General features: G+C 41.6%; 1 protein-coding gene across 12 annotated transcripts in view; it reads right to left on the reverse strand.

Annotated features, from left to right (window-relative positions):
* Positions 1-20,103, reverse strand: part of BBS9 (Bardet-Biedl syndrome 9) — a 461,803-nt gene that overhangs the window by 321,777 nt on the left and 119,923 nt on the right. The window lies entirely within an intron of this gene.

The following is a 20,103-nucleotide window of genomic DNA, read 5'->3' on the forward strand; positions in this document are numbered from 1 at the left end:
GAAAAAATGGAAATGGACTGCCTTCAAGTTGATCCCAACTTATGGCGATCCTATGAATAGGGTTTTCATGGTAAGTGGTATTCAGAGGGGGTTTACCATTGCCTTCCTCTGAAGCTGAGAGGCAGTGACTGGCCCAAGGTCACCCAGTGAGTTCCATCACTGTGTGTGGATTTGAACCCTGGTTTCCCAGGTCGTAGTCCAACACTCTAACCACTACACCACACTCCCTGCCTATTAACATCAGGCAGGGACCTTTGCTGTATTATTTTCAGTGCTTTTTTGTTTAGGCAACTCTATCCAGACACACAGATGATGCTCTTTAATCTTTTGTCTGTTGCTGTTTTAATTGTTTTAAAACTGTTTTAATTACTTGTTTTTAACAGTTTTATTAATACTTTTAATCTTTTTGTAAAGCTCTTAGATGTTTTTACCATCAAGTGGTATATACATTTTGTTAATTAAATAAAATAAATACGCTGAAGTGGAATCTAGTACACAAAATAGCCTATGCAATAAGAAATCTGTTAATTTTAAGAGACCATGAGATTTTTTGTTGTTTTTCCGGCAAGACTAACTGGGCTACTCCATTAAAGGTGGTTAGTTCACATAGATTTCAGTCTTTCATATTCATCTTCCAATGGTTAATGTTAATGCTAACCAATGTTCAGGTAAGGGAGGGGAACTACGAACAGGGAGGAAGAAGGAGCATGTCTATCCAAGGGTTACTCCCACTCTCAACTGCTATTGAGCAGAGAAAAGTTCTGTTTGCATTGATCCTAACATAGTAATAGTGTAGGGCAATTAGCGAAGTTTTAGGTCCACATCACTAAAAACTGAAACTTGCAGGGTATGTTCAATTAATACAGTGCCTCACAAAAATACTCAGACCCCTGATCAATGTTCTCCTATTACTGAATTACAAATGGTACACTGTAATTTTGTTCTGTATGATATTTTATTTTGAAACACTGAAACTCAAAATCAATTATAGTAAGATGACATTGGTTTTGTTAGGAAATGTTTGTAAGAAACATAAAAAACTGAAACATGTTCCTTGCATAAGTATTCAACCCCCACGCATTAATATTTGGTAGAGCCACTTTTCGCTGCAATAACAGCCTTAAGTTTTTTGGGGTAGGTATGTACCAGCTTTGCACACAGTGTCAGAGGGATTTTGGCCCATTCTTCATGGCAGATTCGCTCCAGGTCATTCAGGTTGGTTGAACAGCTTGTGAACCGCAATTTTCAAAGAGCACCACAGATTCTTAATGGGATTGAGATCAGGACTTTGACTAGGCCGCTGTAGGACATTCGCCTTTTTGTTCTTGAGCCACTCCAACGTTGTTTTGGCCTTGCGGTTGGGATCATAGTCCTGCTGAAAAGTGAATTTCCTCCCAAGCTTTGGTTTTTGAGTGGACTGAAGCAAGTTCTCTTGCAGAATTTCCCTGTATTTTCGTCCATCCATTCTTCCTTCAGTTTTAACAAGATGCCCAGTCCCTGCTGATAAGAAGTATCCCCACAGCATGATGCTGCCACCACCATACTTCACTGTAGGGATGGTGTGTCTTGAGGCATGGGCAGTAGGGCTTTGAGTTTTGGCCAAAAAGCTCTATCTTGGTCTCATTTGACCACAAAACCTTTTCCCACATCGCAGCTGGGGCACTCTCATGCTTTCTGGCAAACTCCGGATGTGCTTTCAGATGGTATTTGTTGAGTAACGGCTCCTTTCCTGCCACCCTTCCCATACAGGCCAGTGTTATGCAGAGCTCTTAATATGGCTGACTGGTGCACCATTACTCTACTTCCAGCCACTGAACTCTGTAGCTCCTTCAAAGTTATTGTTGGCCTCTCTGTGCCTTCGCTCACAAGTCTCCTTGTTTGTGTGCTGAGTTTTGAGGGACGGCCTTTTCTCGGCAGTGCTTGGATGGTGTGATGCATCTTCCATGTCTTGATTACTGATCCAACTGTGCTCACAGGGATATCCAAACACTTGGATATTATTTTGTAGCCTTTTCCTAATCTACGCATTTGTATTACATTATCTCTCACTTCTGCAGAATGCTCATTGTTCTTCATTTCCCTTCAGATCCACAGCCTGACCAATGATCCTTCAACAGTGGGGGTTTTATCCTGACCATGTGACAGCAACTTTAATGGTTCACAGGTAGAAGCCAATGGTAAGGTAATTGTGTCCAAGATAGGGCAATTTCTCTCATCTGACTAAACTGGGAGCTTCCACAGCACATGGGTCGAATACTTATGCAAGCAACATTTTTGTTTTTTTATATTTCTTACATTTCCCAACATAAAACCAATGTCACCTTATGATAATTGATGTTTTTGTTTGCTGCCCTGGGCTCCTGCAGGGAGGATGGGCGGGATATAAATCAAATAAAAAATAAAAAATAAAAAAATGTTGAGTTTCAGTGTTTCAAAATAAAATATCATACAGAAAGAAATTTGTACCATTTGTAATTCAGTAATGTGAGAGCATTGGTCTGGGATCTGAGTACTTTTGCAAGGCACCGTATATCAAGAGTGGGATTTTGCACCTTATATCATGCTAGATAAAAGTTCTGTGGTTGATATAGCCTTTATGCATATCATCCCTTAATGGAAATGGGCCAATGAAATATTCATTCTTTCAGTTGTGAAGGAAAATAAAAGGGGGAGAAACATTTGTAAAAATTATAAATGCTCTATATGTTAGACGTTTGGACAAGTTTTAAAAAAACACAACCCAAAGGTTTAGAACACTACTACTTATGCAATTTCATAAGATTAGTAATCTAAGATTGTATAACGTTTCTATTGGCACAATTCCCAGAAAATACATTTCATAGTTGGGACAATGACAAATTCTACTGACAATGTATAAGGAAAATAGGCAGGTTTTATTTAAAAAATGTCCTTTTAAAAGCAGAGAACCATTTGTTAATGATAACATTCAATCTTATTTTCATTATGCTGAAAATATAACTAGAAATAACGATAAGACATTTTGAACAAAACTTCCTTTTTCTAAAAGTAGTCCTTTAGATGACAAAACAAGGGTCATTAGCAGTTTCAAAATTGTATTGATCAGCAAGAATAATATTGCAGAAAATTCAACTGAAGAGGAAAGTAAGGATAAAACTAATGGTTTATTTTATCTATTTCAAAAAATTACGAAGATTAAGAAAACTCTGGAAAATATCTACCATATACAAGCGAAATAAACTTCTTTAGCTGTACATTTCTGCTAAAAACAGCAAACAAATAACACATGCCTATATTCTAAGATAATGAAAACATATATGGTTAAATGAAACAGATTTTCCCTCAGAAGATTAAATTTCCTGGAAACTTATACGTAAGGGCAGAAAACATACTACTGCTGACAAACAGTCTGTGTCTGTGTTAGAATTGCTTGTTAATGTTTTTTTTAATAATGTTTTTAACCCTTTTTTAAAGATGTTTTTAAAGTTTTTTTAAAATGTTTTTAATGTTGTTTTGTTTTAATGTATTTTAAGGTCTGTTTTTATGATTTTTTAAAGGGTTTTTAGCATTTCTGTTTGCCACCCTGGGCTCCTACTGGGAGGAAGGGCGGGATATAAATCAAATAAAAAATAAAAAAATAAATAAATAAGTCATATTTGGGTAAGCCCAAAGCATACTCTATGTTGAAAGTAGCAAAAAGTTTAAGAACCTAAAGGAACATTATATGAAGAGTCCAATGGGCATTAAACATACCACAAGCACCCATAAATCACTATTCTTATCAATGAAAAAATTATCTAACATTGGATAAAGGGGTGTATTTTTCAAGAGTTTTAATAAACAGTGATTCTAATACAGCATGTCATTAAGGTTCTTCCATCATTCTCAAAGCATTATCAACCAGCCACAAAATACTTATAGAATATCTGATGGGGCTTCTCTTTGGAATTATTTTGTTCCACTAGAATATATAATGAGGAAAATAAATAAAGCAGCTCTAACTACACTCTGTGGTCCATAAGTCTATCTTACTCACCAGGAGACGTCTCCATTTGGGGAGGGTATTGAGGTGCTGCACCTGGTACCAGGCCAAAGAGACAGATTGGAGATGTTGCTGGTCTACCAGCCACCCTATTGTCCAGTAGCCTCGCTGACCAAACTGATGAAGTCAGCCTCTGGCATGGTGTTGCAGAACCTAGGACTATTGTCCTGCAGGACTTCAATGTCCAGGCTGAGGCTGCTCTCGCTGGTGTGGCTTGGGGCTTAATGACCTCCATAGCAACCATGGGGCTTTTTCAAGTGGTCATCAGCCTGACATATAGTGTGGGACATATCCTCAATTTGGGTTTTGCTCTGGTGGAAAGGTTGGTGGTCTGAAAATAGGTTGGGTTTCTGCACCCTTGTTGTCATGGTCTGACAACTTTCTGATTAAGTTTGGGCTAACTGTACCAATTTCCCCCGGTAGAGGTGGGGGACCGGTTAGGATAGTCCTCCTTGGAAAATTATGGACTCTAACAGATTACTGAATACTCTAGATTCCCTAGATAGAGCTGGCTGTGGAAATGCAAAGGGCCATAGATATGAACATTCCTGAGCATCCTCACTAATGCTGTGGAGGACATTTAACTCCCTGGTATAGTAGGGAGCTACGTGCAATGAAACAGGCTGGATAGCTACACCACAGGTGGTAAAAGTCCCACTGCAAAGATGATTGAACACATGTTACAGAACATAACCATGTCTAATGCATGTTGGTGAAAGAAATGAAGAGGGCCTATTTCACTGTTAACATTGTGTTCTTGAGTAATCACTCAGCAATTCAAGGTGGTCCTTAAGTTACTGATACCTATATTGGTGGATGGAGCCCAGGACACCTCAAGGACCTTCCTTGACGTTGCTTGCTGGGCACTCTGAGGACATGCAATGATTGATGTAGCTCCAAGTGAGGTTTCCAACGCTCCATCAAATCATGTTTTGTGGGATCAGTTTTAGTTTTTGTAGCTTGATGATGTTGGCGGGGTGAGCTTGTGAGTATGCACCCAACACTGTGCCCTCTTGAACCTTGCCCTTCATGGCTAATTAAACTAGCAGGGGGCATGGCTGTGTGGGTTCAAGGTGTAGTGAATGTGTCTCTGTGTGAAGGGGTGGTGCCTGCTGCCTTAAAGGAGGTGATAGTCCTGCCACTCCTGGAAAAACCGACCCAGGACCTGATGGTATTTAACAATTACTACCCATAAATACCCCCTTATTGGAAAAGGTACTCAACAGCATTGTGGTGACGCAGCTGCAGGCTTTCCTGGAGAAAACTAATTATCTAGACCTATACCAATCTAGATTCAGAACTGGGTTTGGGACTAAATCTGCCCTGGTCACCCTGATGGATGACATCTGTTGGGAAACGGATGTGGGGAATGAGATCCTCTTGCTAGCTCTTTCATCAGCTTTTGATACCATTGACCGTGGTAATCTCCTGGACCATCTAAGGAATCAGGGGCACTGTTCTGTAGTATTTCCAATCTTACCTCTAGAGACTGTTCCAGAAGATAGCATTGGATGAGTGTTTCTCAGCTCCCTAGCTCTTGAGCTATGAAATGCCATGAGGCATTAAACTGTCTCCAGTGCTATTTGTGAAACCATTGGAGGAGTCATTAGAAGATCTGGAGTTAGATGTCATGAGTACACTGATGATATCAAACCCTATTTCTCTGTCACATTTGAACTGGGAATGGCTGGGAAAGCCCCGGATGAATGTCTGCATCAGTGGTGGGCTGGATGGGGAACAAATAAACTGAGTTGGAATCCTGGCAAGATAGAGGTTCTGTGGGTGAGTGGATCCTGGATCTAGAAAGTTGGTAAGTTTCCTGTGCTAGATGGGATCACACTGAAGCAGCAGTTATGTAGCCTGCGGGTGCTCTTGGATCCAGCTCTGCACAGGAGGTATAGGTGCCCTCGATGGCTAGGAGTGCCTTTTACCAGCTTTGGCTAGTAAGATAGCTACGGCCATTCTTGGATCAGGATAGCTTAACCACAGTTGTTCATGCACTGGGACCATTAATGTCGGATTACGACAATACACTCTATGCGGGGCTACTCTTGAGGTTGGTCCAGAGGCTGCAACTAGTGCAGATCACAGCATCTAGCTTGTCTGTGGGGGCCAACTGCCATCAGCATATAACACCTTATTTGTGGGAATTCCACTGGCTGCCAATCTGCTACAAGGCCAAGTTCAACATGTTGGGACTAACCTATAAAGCCCTGTATAACTCAGGACCTGGTTACATGAGACTGCCTTATCCCTTATACACCAAGTACGTTACTGCAGTCTGCAGAACTTTTTCTCCTAAAGGTTCCAAGGAGATCAGAAGCCAACTCCACAGTAACTCAGAGCAGCACTTTTAGTGTGGGTGCCCTTATTCTGCAGAACAGCATCCACTGAAATAGAACAGAAAATGCAGATAGTGGGTACCTGCTGTGACAAGTTTTCTCAGCTGGATGAATCGGTCTCTGCCATTGGAGTCTCCTTTTATTGTTTTTTCCATTCATTTGCTGTTATTTTCTGTGCTGTTTTTATTATATTGTGTACAGTACCTTGAGGTATTGTTATTTGTAGGCAAATAACAATAATAATGCAAGTAACTGTCCGTAGACCATGCTTGCAAGCACCCAAATTCACATCAAAGGGAAGTTGTTACACACAGTATTCAACTTACATTATAGACCTTAGGTTACATATTTATAAAGGTGGCATTTTTGTTCTGTGCAAGCAACATCTTTATTTCTCTCCTTGCTTTGGTTTAACATTCTTTTTCCGTTTGGATGTTTTCTGTTGAACCAAATGATACCCTGCATTGTTCCCTCTAATAGCAGTCATACGTGGCTAAATGCCTATCAGCATGAAAGTGAAATGGGGTAACCCAAAAATATGATAATGGCTTCTACATACTTGGGGGAAACCCTAGATACAAAGTATTATATAAATTTGTAAATAAAAATAAAGAATTTTGAAAAATGACTTCACAGACACCTGTGAGCTTTTGGGATATGAAGAATGTTGAGGTTTCAGCTGGGGAAAAAACTAAAGCAAACAAGAGGAGGAAGAGAAAATCAGTCTACTCAAACCCTAAGAGCTTACAGTAAGTATCCTGAAGGGAGTTGGCGATGGGGGCATATATTCTGAGGTTACAAAAAACTTCCCCGTTGGGAATGATAATGGCTGCCACTTAAAGAACTTGCATCCCAAGTGCTGCCTCCACTGAAGCATATTTATCAATCTTGTAGTACCTGATAGATGTTGCTGGAGTCACCCATGCGGCTGCCCTGCAGACCTCACAGAGAGTTGGATTTACTGAGAAAGAGGCAGAAGTAGCTGCTGCGCTTGTTGAATGTACTATAATTTTTTTGGGACAGGTAACGTAAGTGACTCATAAGCTAAGGATATGCGTGCTTTAATACACTTGGCTATTGTTGTACTTGTCACCTTCCTTCCCTAAGTGTTAGGATGAAAGGAGATTAAAATCACCTTGGTTTTTCTAATTGGCTTTGTGCTGTTAATATACACCTTCAATCCTCTTCTCACGTCAGAGTGCCACACTTTCTCTTGAGGATGCGAGGGGGAGGGATAAAAGGACGGGAGAATCAACTCCTGATGTCTAAGGAATGCAGAATTTACTTTTAGTATGAAAGGGGGATCTGTTCCAAGAACCACTCTGAGTGGAAGATATATACATGCTTTGCAACTGAAAAAGACACTCACAGTGGAGATGTAATTGCAATCAGAAAAAACTTTGAGACAATAATCTGAGCCTCACAGAACCGAGAGTCTCAAAGGGTGTTCTGTTATGCCAGCAACACTTTGTGTAAGTCCCATGTTTGAAATCTGTGGACTACTGGTTGGCACATGAGAGAAGCTTCCCTCAAGAAATGTTTTACTAATAGATGAGACCCCAGAGTCTAAAATATTTCTGATAATAAAAGATATTGCAGATGTCTGCCACTTCAGCACAGCAGGTCTTAGTCTCCATTGACAATCCACACTACACAGGAACTCCAACAAAGTCTGTCCTGAAATGAGTTGAAGTGAGAAGACAACCAGTGTATGAAAGTCTTCCAAGTCGACTGATATATTCTTATCATAAATGAACAGCAAAAAGCTATCAGTATATTTATCATTTCCTCTGAGAAACTGGAAATTTTCTGCTGCTCAATCTTTAGACGGTCAAAATCATTCTGGGTCTGGACTGTCCTATGGCCCTTGTGTTAATAGGTATGTCTAGGATGGAATCTGCCATGGAGGAGTTGTTACCAGATGCAGTATGTCCAACATGCACGGCCTCTGGCGTCCTGCATGAACCCACTAAGTCAGACACAAAAGTAGAGGTGTGCTTTACTTTAGTAGATTTCATAGATAGTTTCAGTTCAGAGAGCTTCATGAATCAGCTTACACAGGCTACATAGGATTCAGCATCATCTACTAGGAGAAACTTGGCATGACTACACAGCACTAAGATGTTGCAGCAACTAGACATGCCCCTTCACCATGCTTAAGCAAGGATGGGCGGGCACCCTACTTGTGTGAATTGAGTGTCACTGTTGAGAACACACACGCACACAAACACTCCTCTTCAAAGGGACTGCAGGAGCTCATTGAGTTTGTTAGTGCAACAGCCTCTGTGTACGAGGCAAGGGTGGTTGCTCTGCCTCAGCAAGATCCTCCCCATGAGAGGGAGGGGGGCTGCGCTGAGGTGGTGGTGAAGTGGGCACTGGAAAGGGATGAACATTGGGCAGAGAGGCAACTGGGCTGAGCCTCCTCGCTGGTACTTGGAGCTATAGGGCAGAGCTGTCACTGTCCATTATGCGACAGCTTTCAGAGTCCAGCGTGCCTTTACACCCATTACTGCAACCATCATCCAATTCAAAGTCCTCCTCATTCTCACTGCTCCACCAAAAAGGTGGGCCAAAAAGGTGTCACCAGCATCACCTGTGCCTTTTCTGTCTTTCTTTTCCTTAGTATATGTGGCAGTAGTGGAACTGTGGGAAAGGCATAAAGAAGTGCCCTGGCCATTGCACCAAGACTGCATCTGTTGCCCCCAAATCTGGACGTTGGTATCTTGGGTAAAACTGCAGTGTCTGGTGATTCAATGGTGAAGCAAATAGATCTGTCTGGCCAAACAATATCCGAAGATGGTGAAACACATTTGTAGCCAGTCTCCATTCTCCTGGCTGACAGTGCTGCTGGCTCAACCAGTCAGCTTGAACATTCAAGCCTTCTCTTATGTGCTCAGCTGACAAAGTTCTCTTCCTTGTTGAGTGACATGTGTCTTGACCATAGTGCTGTCTGTGTGCAGTAGAACATGTTTGAAGAAGAACAGAGTTGCAAAATGGTGCAGGGTCAGCCTTGCACTCTCAGCTCCAACCAGTTTACACTGTGGCATGATTTGCTGTCTGTCCACTGACCTTAGATGAAATTTTCCTGGCAGTGTGGACCCAGCCAACCAGCTTTGCATCTGTCATGACTACTATCCTGTCTGGCTCCAGCAGAACACGCTTGGTCAAGTTTTTTTCTAGAGTCCACCAATGCAGGGAAAGATGTAGCCCCATTGTGAGCAGAACAGAAAGATGCATCTTGATGGCAATCACCTTCTAGAAGGGTAGCAGCATCCACTGAAGTAGTCTGGTGTCATGCCTTGCCCACAGAAGTAAATGTATTGTTGACACCAAGGAACTTAGCACCTTCGCCAAATATATCATATCCACTTATCTTGCACTTAGTGCTTGACTGCCGGCACAATTTTGGCAACCCAATTTGATGATACCAAAACCATACCCATCCTTGTGTTTATTAACACCCCTAAATGAACCAGCGACTGACTGGCTGTGAATGACTTTAAAGTATATAACAAACCCACAGGTTGCCAATGTTAAATGAATATCCTTGTCTGCTCTCTGAATTGATTATGACCAAATGAGATCATCCAGGTATGGGTAGAAATGGAGACATGGAGATCATCCAGGTATGAGTAGAAATGGAGACCCTGGAGTTGAGTATGGGCCACCAGGCTCACCCTGACTTAGGTAAATATTCAAGGAGTGGATGCCAGGCCACATGGCATTGCCTGGTATTGATAACGGTTGTGCTCATATGTGAAGCAGAGGAAGCATCTGTGCAGCTGATGAATAGGTATGTGGAAGTATGTCTCCTTTAAATCTATTGATTTACCTTCTATTTGACAGGCCTGTTTGATTGAGGCTAACATCTCCATCCTGAACTTCCTGTAGAACATGAATTGGTTCAGGAACTTGTAATCTAACACGGCCTGTCAGAATCTATCTCTCATCAGTACCACAAAGATGGTGTAAAAACCTGTTAGTAATGGTTCGATGGCTGCTATGCACAGAAGATATTGAATGGCCTCTAGAACTGTTTTCTCTTCTCCAGGGAGTTTGTGACGGGTAATGGAAGGGTGTGAGACAGGGGTGTATTTTGTCACCCTATTTATTTAACCTATACGCAGAACATATATATAAAGTAGGATTAGATCAAGATGAAGGAGGTGTGAAAATTGGAGGGAGAAATATCAATAATTTAAGATATGCAGATGATACCATACTACCAGCAGAAACCAGTAATGATTTAAAACGAATGCTGATAAAAGTTAAAGAGGAAAGCACAAAGGCAGGACTACAGCTGAACGTCAAAAAGACTAAAGTAATGACAACAGAATATTTATGTAACTCTGCAGTTGACAATGAGGACATTGAACTTGTCAAGGATTATCAATACCTTGGCACAGTAATTAACCAAAATGGAGACAATAGCCAAGAAATCAGAAGAAGGCTAGGACTGGGGAGGGCAGCTGTGAGAGAACTAGAAAAGGTCCTCAAATGCAAAGATATATCACTGAACACTAAAGTCAAAATCATTCAGACCATGCTATTCCTGATCTCTATGTATGGATGTGAAAGTTGGACAGTGAAAAAGGCGGATAAGAGAAAAATAAACTCATTTGAAATGTGGTGTGGGAGGAGAGCTTTGTGCATACCATGGACTGCACAAAAGACAAATATTTGGGTGTTAGAACAAATTAAACCAGAACTATTACTAGAAGCTAAAATGATGAAACTGAGGTTATCATACTTTGGACACATAATGAGAAGACAGGATTCACTAAAAATACAATAATGCTGGGAAAAACAGAAGGAAGTAGAAAAAGAGGCCAAACAAGAGATGGATTGATTCCATAAAGGAAGCCAGAGACCTGAATTTACAAGATCTGAACAGGGTGGTTCATGACAGATGCTGTTGGAGATCGGTGATTCATAGGGTCGCCGTAAGTCGTAGTCGACTTGAAGGCACATAATAACAACAACAATGGGAGGAATCAATAAAGAGGTGTGATCTTCAGTTCTATCAGCAGCCCATGTTCAAGACCCATTTGTCAGTGGTAGTTGACTTCCACATTTGATGAAAATGTTATAGGTGACCTCCCAATGGCAAAGTTAATGGCATCACAATAGATTGGTGTGGGCTTTGGTCTAACTTCAGGAATTAAACTTGGCCCATTTTTGCAAAAAAAAAAACCCACCCCAGAATCTTGCTCTGGGCCATGAAGCTTGACCTGCTCTTGTGCCTCTTTCTCTGCCTTGAAGCATTAAGGACAAAAGGAATCCTTAAGCATGAAGTTCAAAGCACGAAATGGTGACTGAAACTATGGTCATTCTGTCTACAGGAAGACAGCAAGATCTTAAATTTTTCTTTAGGATATACTGTCACATCCAGACTTCCCGGAAGGATCGCTCCACCTGTAACTGCCTCTGAGACGAGCTCTCGTCTCAGAGGAAGCTTTTTCAGTTTTAAAACCAGCCAGAAGAGTTTTTTGACTGGTAAAAACTTTCTCCCAGGTAAGGGAGAAACAAAGAGATCATCCACAAAAGCTTCGTTGTGATTGTTGGGGACTGGAATTCATTAGGATCGCCTATGAACGAAGGTGCAGCCAGCAGCGCTAGACGGAGCCAAGGAATTCAAGCAAGCTCAAACTGCCTAAGCGAGACTTTTTTTTTCTTCAAAGAAAAACGGGTTCTAACAGGCAAGCATTCTTCTGTCTATTCTTATCAATTGGACTAAGTTGTTACAGCAAAAGAGATCTGTTAAAGAATCAGCAATAAAGAATCCCTGGGTGAGTCATACTTTTCTCTTTTATATGTGGAATTAAGGAGGAAGAAAATCGAAATAGCCTATGTTTGGCTTTATAGCAAAAAGCTGACCTGGAATTGAGCATTATAAAGATACAAACGGATGAGGGGCATCTAATCTGAAGAGAAAAATTTGATTTTATATGAATATTTGAGAATTATATGTCTGGGACTATTTTGTCCGGTCTACTTTTTTTTGTGACGAATCTGCTTGTTCTCTATGCCACTAATTATTTTGATGCTGTGAACTAAATTTGTTTTGCATTCTTGGACACATAAGAGAGAAGGCAGTTTGTGCTGTCTAAGATGATGATGTCAACAGGTTCGGAATATTAACTCCCTTATTGCTGGGAAAAGAAGCAAATTATTCTTTGCTTGGGAATTGTGGCTGTATTGGAAATTTGAAGGGTTTTTTCTTCGGCTTTAAGAATGACAATCAGAGAAGTGACAGAGACCCTGGATGCACCTCTGGATATGTTTCAGAAGATAATGGACAAGATTAAGACAACTAAACAAGAACTGAGACAGAGTAGACAAGAAATGGCAATTGAGTTTGGCAAAGTGAAACAGGAGCTGAAAGAAATAAAGGATTATATGAGAAAAGAAGCAGATGGGACCAAATATATAATTGGACAAGCAATAGAAGATGAAAAAGAAATTAAAGGGAAGGAGCAAATTCTGGAGATTGGAACAGATATATCAAATGTGGAATTGGAAAAAGATTTGGACTTTATGGCCGTGATGGATATTAGAGACAAAGATTACTGTTTGGAATTTAATGCTGTTCCTGAAGAAACTGGTGAAGATATCAGAGATAATGTTATTACTGGACTGGAACAATTTGACGGAACTTGAAATAGAGAACATTTACAGAATTAATTTTAGATATGTGACAATGGAAAAATCTTCAAGAGATATGCTGGTGCATTTCGTAAAGAAGAGGAACAGAGACAAGACCTTACAACAACATTTCAGTAATACATTCAGAATTGATTGCAAGGAAATATTTGTGATGAAGGAAATTCCCATCAGACTCTTACTATATGATTATGACAGCAAGATTAACATGTGTGCAAGCATGGCAGATGGATGATGGAATTAATACTGATAATAGAAGAATGGCTATTAAAATTACTGGACTTAGCTGACTTGGTAGGGATGGATCAATTGACATGTATATCTGGAGAAAAACTGATGGATATATTTCTCAAGGAGCGGAACCTCTCTTTGACTTTTTGCAGATAGAACAAAATGATATGATGTTAATGAGATTTGATGATTAATTAAGATAACTACTGAAGGAAAGTGATTTTGTAATATGTTAAGGGACAGGTCTGTTATATACTATATACTTACAGCTGATCTGCGACAAATCGGAAGTCAATATTTTTTATTATATTAGTTATTAATTTGTTTTCCCTTTGTTTTGTTTTGTTCTTTGAAACTTTGAATAAAAACTAATTTAAAAAAAAGGATATACTGTCACATCCTTTAATGCCTCTTCACCAAAGAGCTTACTAGTAATGTAAGAAGCCAGAGTTAGACTAAGTTGAGAAGACTGGTCTGTATCGCATGTTCTCAGCTACATAGATCACCAAGCAACAATTGTCACTGCCATAGATCTGGCCGTGAATTGCACAGTGGTGAGAGTGGCATCAGCAATGAACACAGAGGCCCTTGAAATCTTTAGAACTGCTTTTCACCATCTCTCCTAACTCTGGTTTGGGTCATCAAGCAATTCATCTGTCCATACTAGAGAAGCCCTGACAAACTCTGAAGCCACACAGGTAGAATGAATTGACGAAGCAGAAGCCTCATGCACCCGACACATGTAAAGTCTATTCTCATGTCAGTTGCATCTTTATGTCATGCTTCTCTCTATGGCAAAAGTACTTTGGAAACAAATGTAGCTATTGGTGAATCCACTGATGGTGGATAGGGTTGTTTCAGGAAATCTGGATCTAACAGGTAATATTTGTTAGCCACAGCCATAAGTGTTTTAGATTGAAGAGGAACTTTCCACTCAGCTTTTGTTACCTTCTTAAAAGGAATGGTACAGGAATAAGCATTAGAAGCATTATTACATTATGGTATTTTTTATGTAAATTGCTTAGAGATTTTGCATATATTAAGTGGTATATGACGAAGGCAATGGTAAACCACCTCTGAATATCTCTTACCATGAAAACTCTGAATATATCCAAAAGATTCACAGGGTCACCATAAGTCGTAAACCACCTCTGAATATCTCTTATCATGAAAACTCTGAATATATCCAAAAGATTCATAGGGTCACCATAAGTCACAATCGACTTGAAGGCATATAGCAACAACAAAGTGGCATATAAATATTATTATTAATAATTAGAAGTTGGTTCCTTAAGCACTGCTGCCCCTTTAGAAGTAGTAGGCACTGGATCACTTGCTTTGTCATTGAGATCTAATGTTGCTAGTGTTTTGCAAAGCAGGGGAATAAAATGCTCATCCTTAAATAGCCTGTGTGAAACTTTCTTTTCAATTTCAATCCTGGGCCAAGTTCAAGTTTCTAGTTTTGGTGTACAAAACTTGGGACCAGGCTACCTGAAAGACCGTCTTATCCCTTTTGTACCCAGACGATCACTGCGCTCGGCAGGTGAGGGCCTCCTGCAGATACCATCTTATCAGGAGGTCCATTCTGCACAACATAGGAAATGGACCTTTAGTGTGGCAGCACCTACTCTGTGGAACTCCCTACCCTTAAATATTAGACTAGGGCCATCTCTGTTATCTTTTCAGCACCTATTGAAGACCTTCCTCTTTCAACAAGCCTTTTATGTTGAGACCTTATCCCAGTCTGTGTTGGAATTGCTTTTTAATATGCTTTTAAACCTTTTTTTTAACAATATGTTTTTTAACCTTTTTTTAAAAAGTCTTCAACACTTTTTAAAAAAAATGTTTTTAAAGTTGTTTTGTTTTAATGTATTTTAATGTCTGTTTTATGATGTTTTAAAGTGTTTTTAATGCTTTTGTTTGCTGCCCTGGGCTCCTGCTGGGAGGAAGGGTGGGATATAAATTAAATAATAAATAAATAAATAATCCCATCACTCCACTCAATCTCTGGGGACAGAAAAGAGTCTAAAGGATCTGCATTAACATCATTAAGGTATGTCTGAGTAGACTCAACCATCCTCTACGTTCAGAAACCCGCCTTCTTGGAACAGCATATAGGTCAGGGGCTTTCCCTGTCTCGTTCTCTGATGAGGGTTTACATACTAGGTATTGCCTGGAGCTGTCTATTTCTATGGTGCCTAGGTTTCTGGGCAAACTTAGAAACAACAACATGAGCATTTCAAGTCTGAACAACACCCACAGCCTGAATGGCTGATGGCTGAGTAAGTATAGGTTGTGGAACAGTAACAGACTGTGATGCAACAGATTGAGAACCAGCTACTGCATTAGTTTGCAGCTGTGAGCAGGCAAATCTCTCAGTTGCTGTGAGATATTCCCCAATAAAGCCTCTCTGATTTATTGCAGTATTGACTCCATGAGCTGCAAGGGCTGGGCAGATTGCAAATTCACAGACTGTGCAGAGTAAGGGCACTCAGACACATTGATTTCAAAGCAGCTAGATGGCGGAGCCACTGCTTGCATCACAGGAGCCATCCCACTTTGGTGCACCTCAATTGGAGATATTTGAAACCCCACAAATACATAATTAGAAGAAAAGATTGTGTGTAAATTAGCCCTTTGTACTTGCTGTTGGTGTCAACTCTCTTCCTCAGATAATAGTTCTGCTACACGCATGTCAGCAATCTCTACACTAGAAGGAGATTGGTATGTTGAGTCACCAGAGTGACTTGGAAGTTCTTCCCCCATATAAAGCACCTTTCGAGACTCTAGTAAAGTTGATGGCTGCTTTTGCACAGAGTCTATTGCTGATAGTGGCATTAATACAGTCATTTTGGTGGTCAAAAAAGGGGTCAGTAGGTGACCAACAGCTCCAACTGTGCTAGCAGAGGTTCCTGCCAAAACCATTAAATTTGTTGTGTCTGTCATCTTGTGAACTGAACCGCCCCACCTTCACTTACTACAGAGAGTGAAGTATGAGTGGGACTGGGGGACTCTAGCAATGCCTGGCATTGTGATGTGATGGACTTCTTAGTTATTTTACCCATATTTTACACAGCTGAATGAGCAATTTTTGCTTTGAAAATTTAGGGCTGGTGTACCCCTCCCTCTCTTAGCATGAAGCAAAGGGGGAAGGGGGAAGAAGTGAAACTGAAGCCAAAGGGGACTGAAGCAAGAGGATTTTTCTCTCTCTCTTTCAACAATTAATGCACTTGACGGAAAGGATGAAAGGCAAGGAAGTGAAGTAGAAAGGCAGCAATGGACAAGACAAGACGTGGTTGTTTGTTTGTGTATTACATTTGTTTATTACATTTATTTACATTTATTACATTTATATACCACCCCATAGCCAAAGCTCTCTGGGCAGTTTACAGCAATTAATGTGATCTGAAGGAAGGTGTTCAAGGCAAGCACACACAAACCCAGTCACCAAAACACAGAAGTAGGCCTAGAAATTCAGTCATCGAAACTTCAGAAACAAAATGGACAAACCAACACACTCTCACACACCCAACACAAAAAAGATGACAAATAAGCCTGAGATGTAGGTCACAGAAGGGGATGAGAACACACATCTGCTCTAGACTGAGGCAAGAAAAGGACTGAAGGTGGGAGTGCCCAATGGACAAAGACTAGTCTGTGTTTCCTGTCTCTGGCCACAAGAGGGCGGCACAACCCATCATGTGTTCACCACCTCTGGAGAATGTAAAGGAAAGAGAGACAGCAAGAGAAAATTAGCCAGCTCAAACTCTAATAGTTTACAGGAAGTATCCTAAAGGGGATTACGGATGGGGGGGCATACATGATGAGGTTAAAAAGAAACTTCCCTTCCTGCCCTATATACAGAGATGTTTCAGGAAAAGGAAAGGGGAACTTTTCCCTTTTCTCACTCTCCAAAACTCCTCCTCCCACTATATAGATATAAAATACTCAGGTTTGGCAGCTGGTAGCCTCAAACCTGACCCCCTCTAGCACTATAAGAAGCTGCCTTATACCAGGTTCATATAGTCCAGTGTTGTCTACTCTGACTGGCAGCAACTCTCCAAGACAGAGGTCTTTTGCATTACCTGCTACCTGAACCTTTTTAGGACAGAAGGGAAAGACCATAAGGGGAAAGAAACAAGATATGTCCTTCCCTCCTGATCAGCAAAGACTACAATGCTTCTGTTTCAGGATGCCTGGAGCCCTGCACAGCAGTATTCCTCTATAGGGTTGAGGACAAACTTCCACATTTTATTACAGGCTCCACCTGTCCTTTATATATTTACATGCCTCTTAAATTATCTATGGCAGTAAAATATGGAGGGAGGTCAAAAGTGGAAGACACCTAATGGGCCAGAAATCTGGTTTAAAACAAACATTTTGTTGCCAAACAAGGCAGTTTCAAATGATTATAAAGATAGCTTGTTTTGAACCAGAAAATACATTTGGTCTTATCGTGAAAAGGTTTTCTCTGTGCATGTCAAAGATGACCTCAGGTGGGTAGCTAGCTCCACCTAGTGGTTGAAGGCAGAAAGAGTGCTGTTCAATTTTGCAGGGACTTCTTGCTCTCTGTAGCTCATTGCCATAGTTCTTAATGACAAGCAAACTAGACAAATACAGGCTTAACACTGAGAAACACAACTTAAGAAAATGAACAGCACTCACACACTCTCTGCTAGAAACAGGCTGACTGAAATAATAATGGCAGCCCAGTCTTCATAAGCAGTGGCCCTGAGATTATCTGTGATGGTTTCACGGTAAGACCAAATGTCTTTTCTCCTGTGCATATAAAGATGATCTCAGGTGGGATGTACCAAAGCCGACCCATGTAGGGCAGGAATATAGCTGGGCTGTAACAGCATTATTGGCCTAAGAGAACATGCTGTAGCACTCTCCTCCCAAAGGCCACCTCAGAGGAGGCGTAAGCATTTATTTTGTAATTTTTGATAAATGTGTTAGGATTAGCCCACGTAGCCACTCTGCAGATCTCCAGGAGTGAGCCATTGCGGGAAAATGCTGTGGATGTGGCTGCTGCCCTAGTGGAGTGGGCCACTATCTTGGTTGGGCAGACCAGCCTCAGGAAAACATATGCCAACGTAATGCATGCTTTAATCCACCTGTATAATGTTGAGGTGGAAACCTTTCCTAATGAAGCTGGGTGAAAGGACACAAACAAGCTATCCATTTGGCAGAAGAGTTTTGTTTTTGCCATGTATACTTTTAGGGCTCTTCTCACATCTAGTGAGTGCCACACCTTCCCTGTGGGGTGGACTGGGTTAGGGCAGAAAGAAAGGAGAACAAGCTCTTGTTGACAGTGGAAGTTAGACAACACTTTAGGGTGAAATGAAGAGACAGTGCGGAGAACAACCCTATATTTATAAAACACACAGTAACGCTCGTCAACGGACAAGGCATTCAGCTCAGACACTCTCTGGGCGGAGGTGATGGCCACGAGGAATAACACCTTGAAGGACAGTAGGCGAAGAGAAATTTTACTGAGTGTTTCAAAGGGAGGTTTCTGAAGAGCAGTTAGCACTTAGTGCAGGTCCCATGTCGGGTAGCGGTGCCATGTTGGGTAATGGTGGCACCATTATTGTTGTTCCCCAAAGGAAGGTCTTCAGGAAGGGATGAGATCCCAGTGGATTCTCTGAAGATCTGGATAGAATTGCTGACAGAGCCAAGAACTGACACTTCAAGGTGTTGGGTCTGAGTCCCAACGCTAACCCATCTTGAAGGAAGGAGAGAACCTCACTGATACCAGCTTTCCTAGGAGGTATCTTCTTCTGAGATCAAGCTAAGAAGGCCTTCCATTCCCCTCATAAATCCGAATAGTGGATGGACATCGAGAGGCCATCTCCACTACCGACAGTGGAAGGCTCTTTCTTAGCAGGCGTCACCTCTCAACTTCCAGACATGAAGCACCAACCATCCTGGAACTGGGTGGAGAAGCTGCCCTTGTGATAGCAGATCCTCCCTGGGGGGAATCTGCCAAGGAGGGGCAACAGACAGGTTGAGTAGTTCCGGAAATCAGGCTCTCCTTGGTCAATATTGGGCGACGAGTAGGACTGTAGCCTTCTTGGTCTGGATCTTTTGGAGTACCCTCTGAATTAGAAGTGGAGGGAAGGCATACAACTGGCGTGCGGGCCACTGGGATGTCAGGGCATCTACTCCTTCTGCCTTTGGGGTTGCGTATCTGGCGAAGAACCTTTTCACCTGACAGTTGAGGTGGGTGATGAACAGATTCACTCTGACTCTCCCAAAGTGGTCCAGTATCTGCTGAAAGGCCATCAGATGGAGTTTCCATTCTCCGATGGATATGCTCCCAATTCAACCAGTCCGCTTGGCTGTTGTCCTCCCCTCTGAGGTATTCTGCCAGGATTGAGCCCAAATGAACCTCCACCCATTGGAACAGTAGTGAGGCTTCCCCTTGGAGCTGAGACGACCACATGCCGCCCGATGATTCAAATGAGCTTTAGCAGTAATGTTGTCGGTTCTGACAAGCACCGCCCCCAACTGCCTCAATCTCACAAAAGTGATCTAAAGTTTTTAGTGCTAGGCGGATTGCGCACAGTTCCAGAAGACTGATGGCGAGTAAGGTCTCCTGTGTTGACCAAGATCCTTGGATCATATGGCTGTCGGATATAGCCTCCCATCCTGTGAGGCTGGTGTTGCCAAGGGTCGCAAAACGGGATGCCCTTTAGCAGATTGGGTTCATGCACCCACCATAGTAGGGAGTGATGAACCTTTGGTGATAGTGATAGCCTTCGTGACTCCTGGCCACTATGTTGTTTTGGAAGGGCAGTAACAACCACTGTTGAGGATGTGAATGGTGACGTGCCCAGGGAG

Source organism: Rhineura floridana, chromosome 10 (genome assembly GCF_030035675.1).
Source record: "Rhineura floridana isolate rRhiFlo1 chromosome 10, rRhiFlo1.hap2, whole genome shotgun sequence".
Classification (NCBI taxonomy): Eukaryota; Metazoa; Chordata; class Lepidosauria; order Squamata; family Rhineuridae; genus Rhineura; species Rhineura floridana.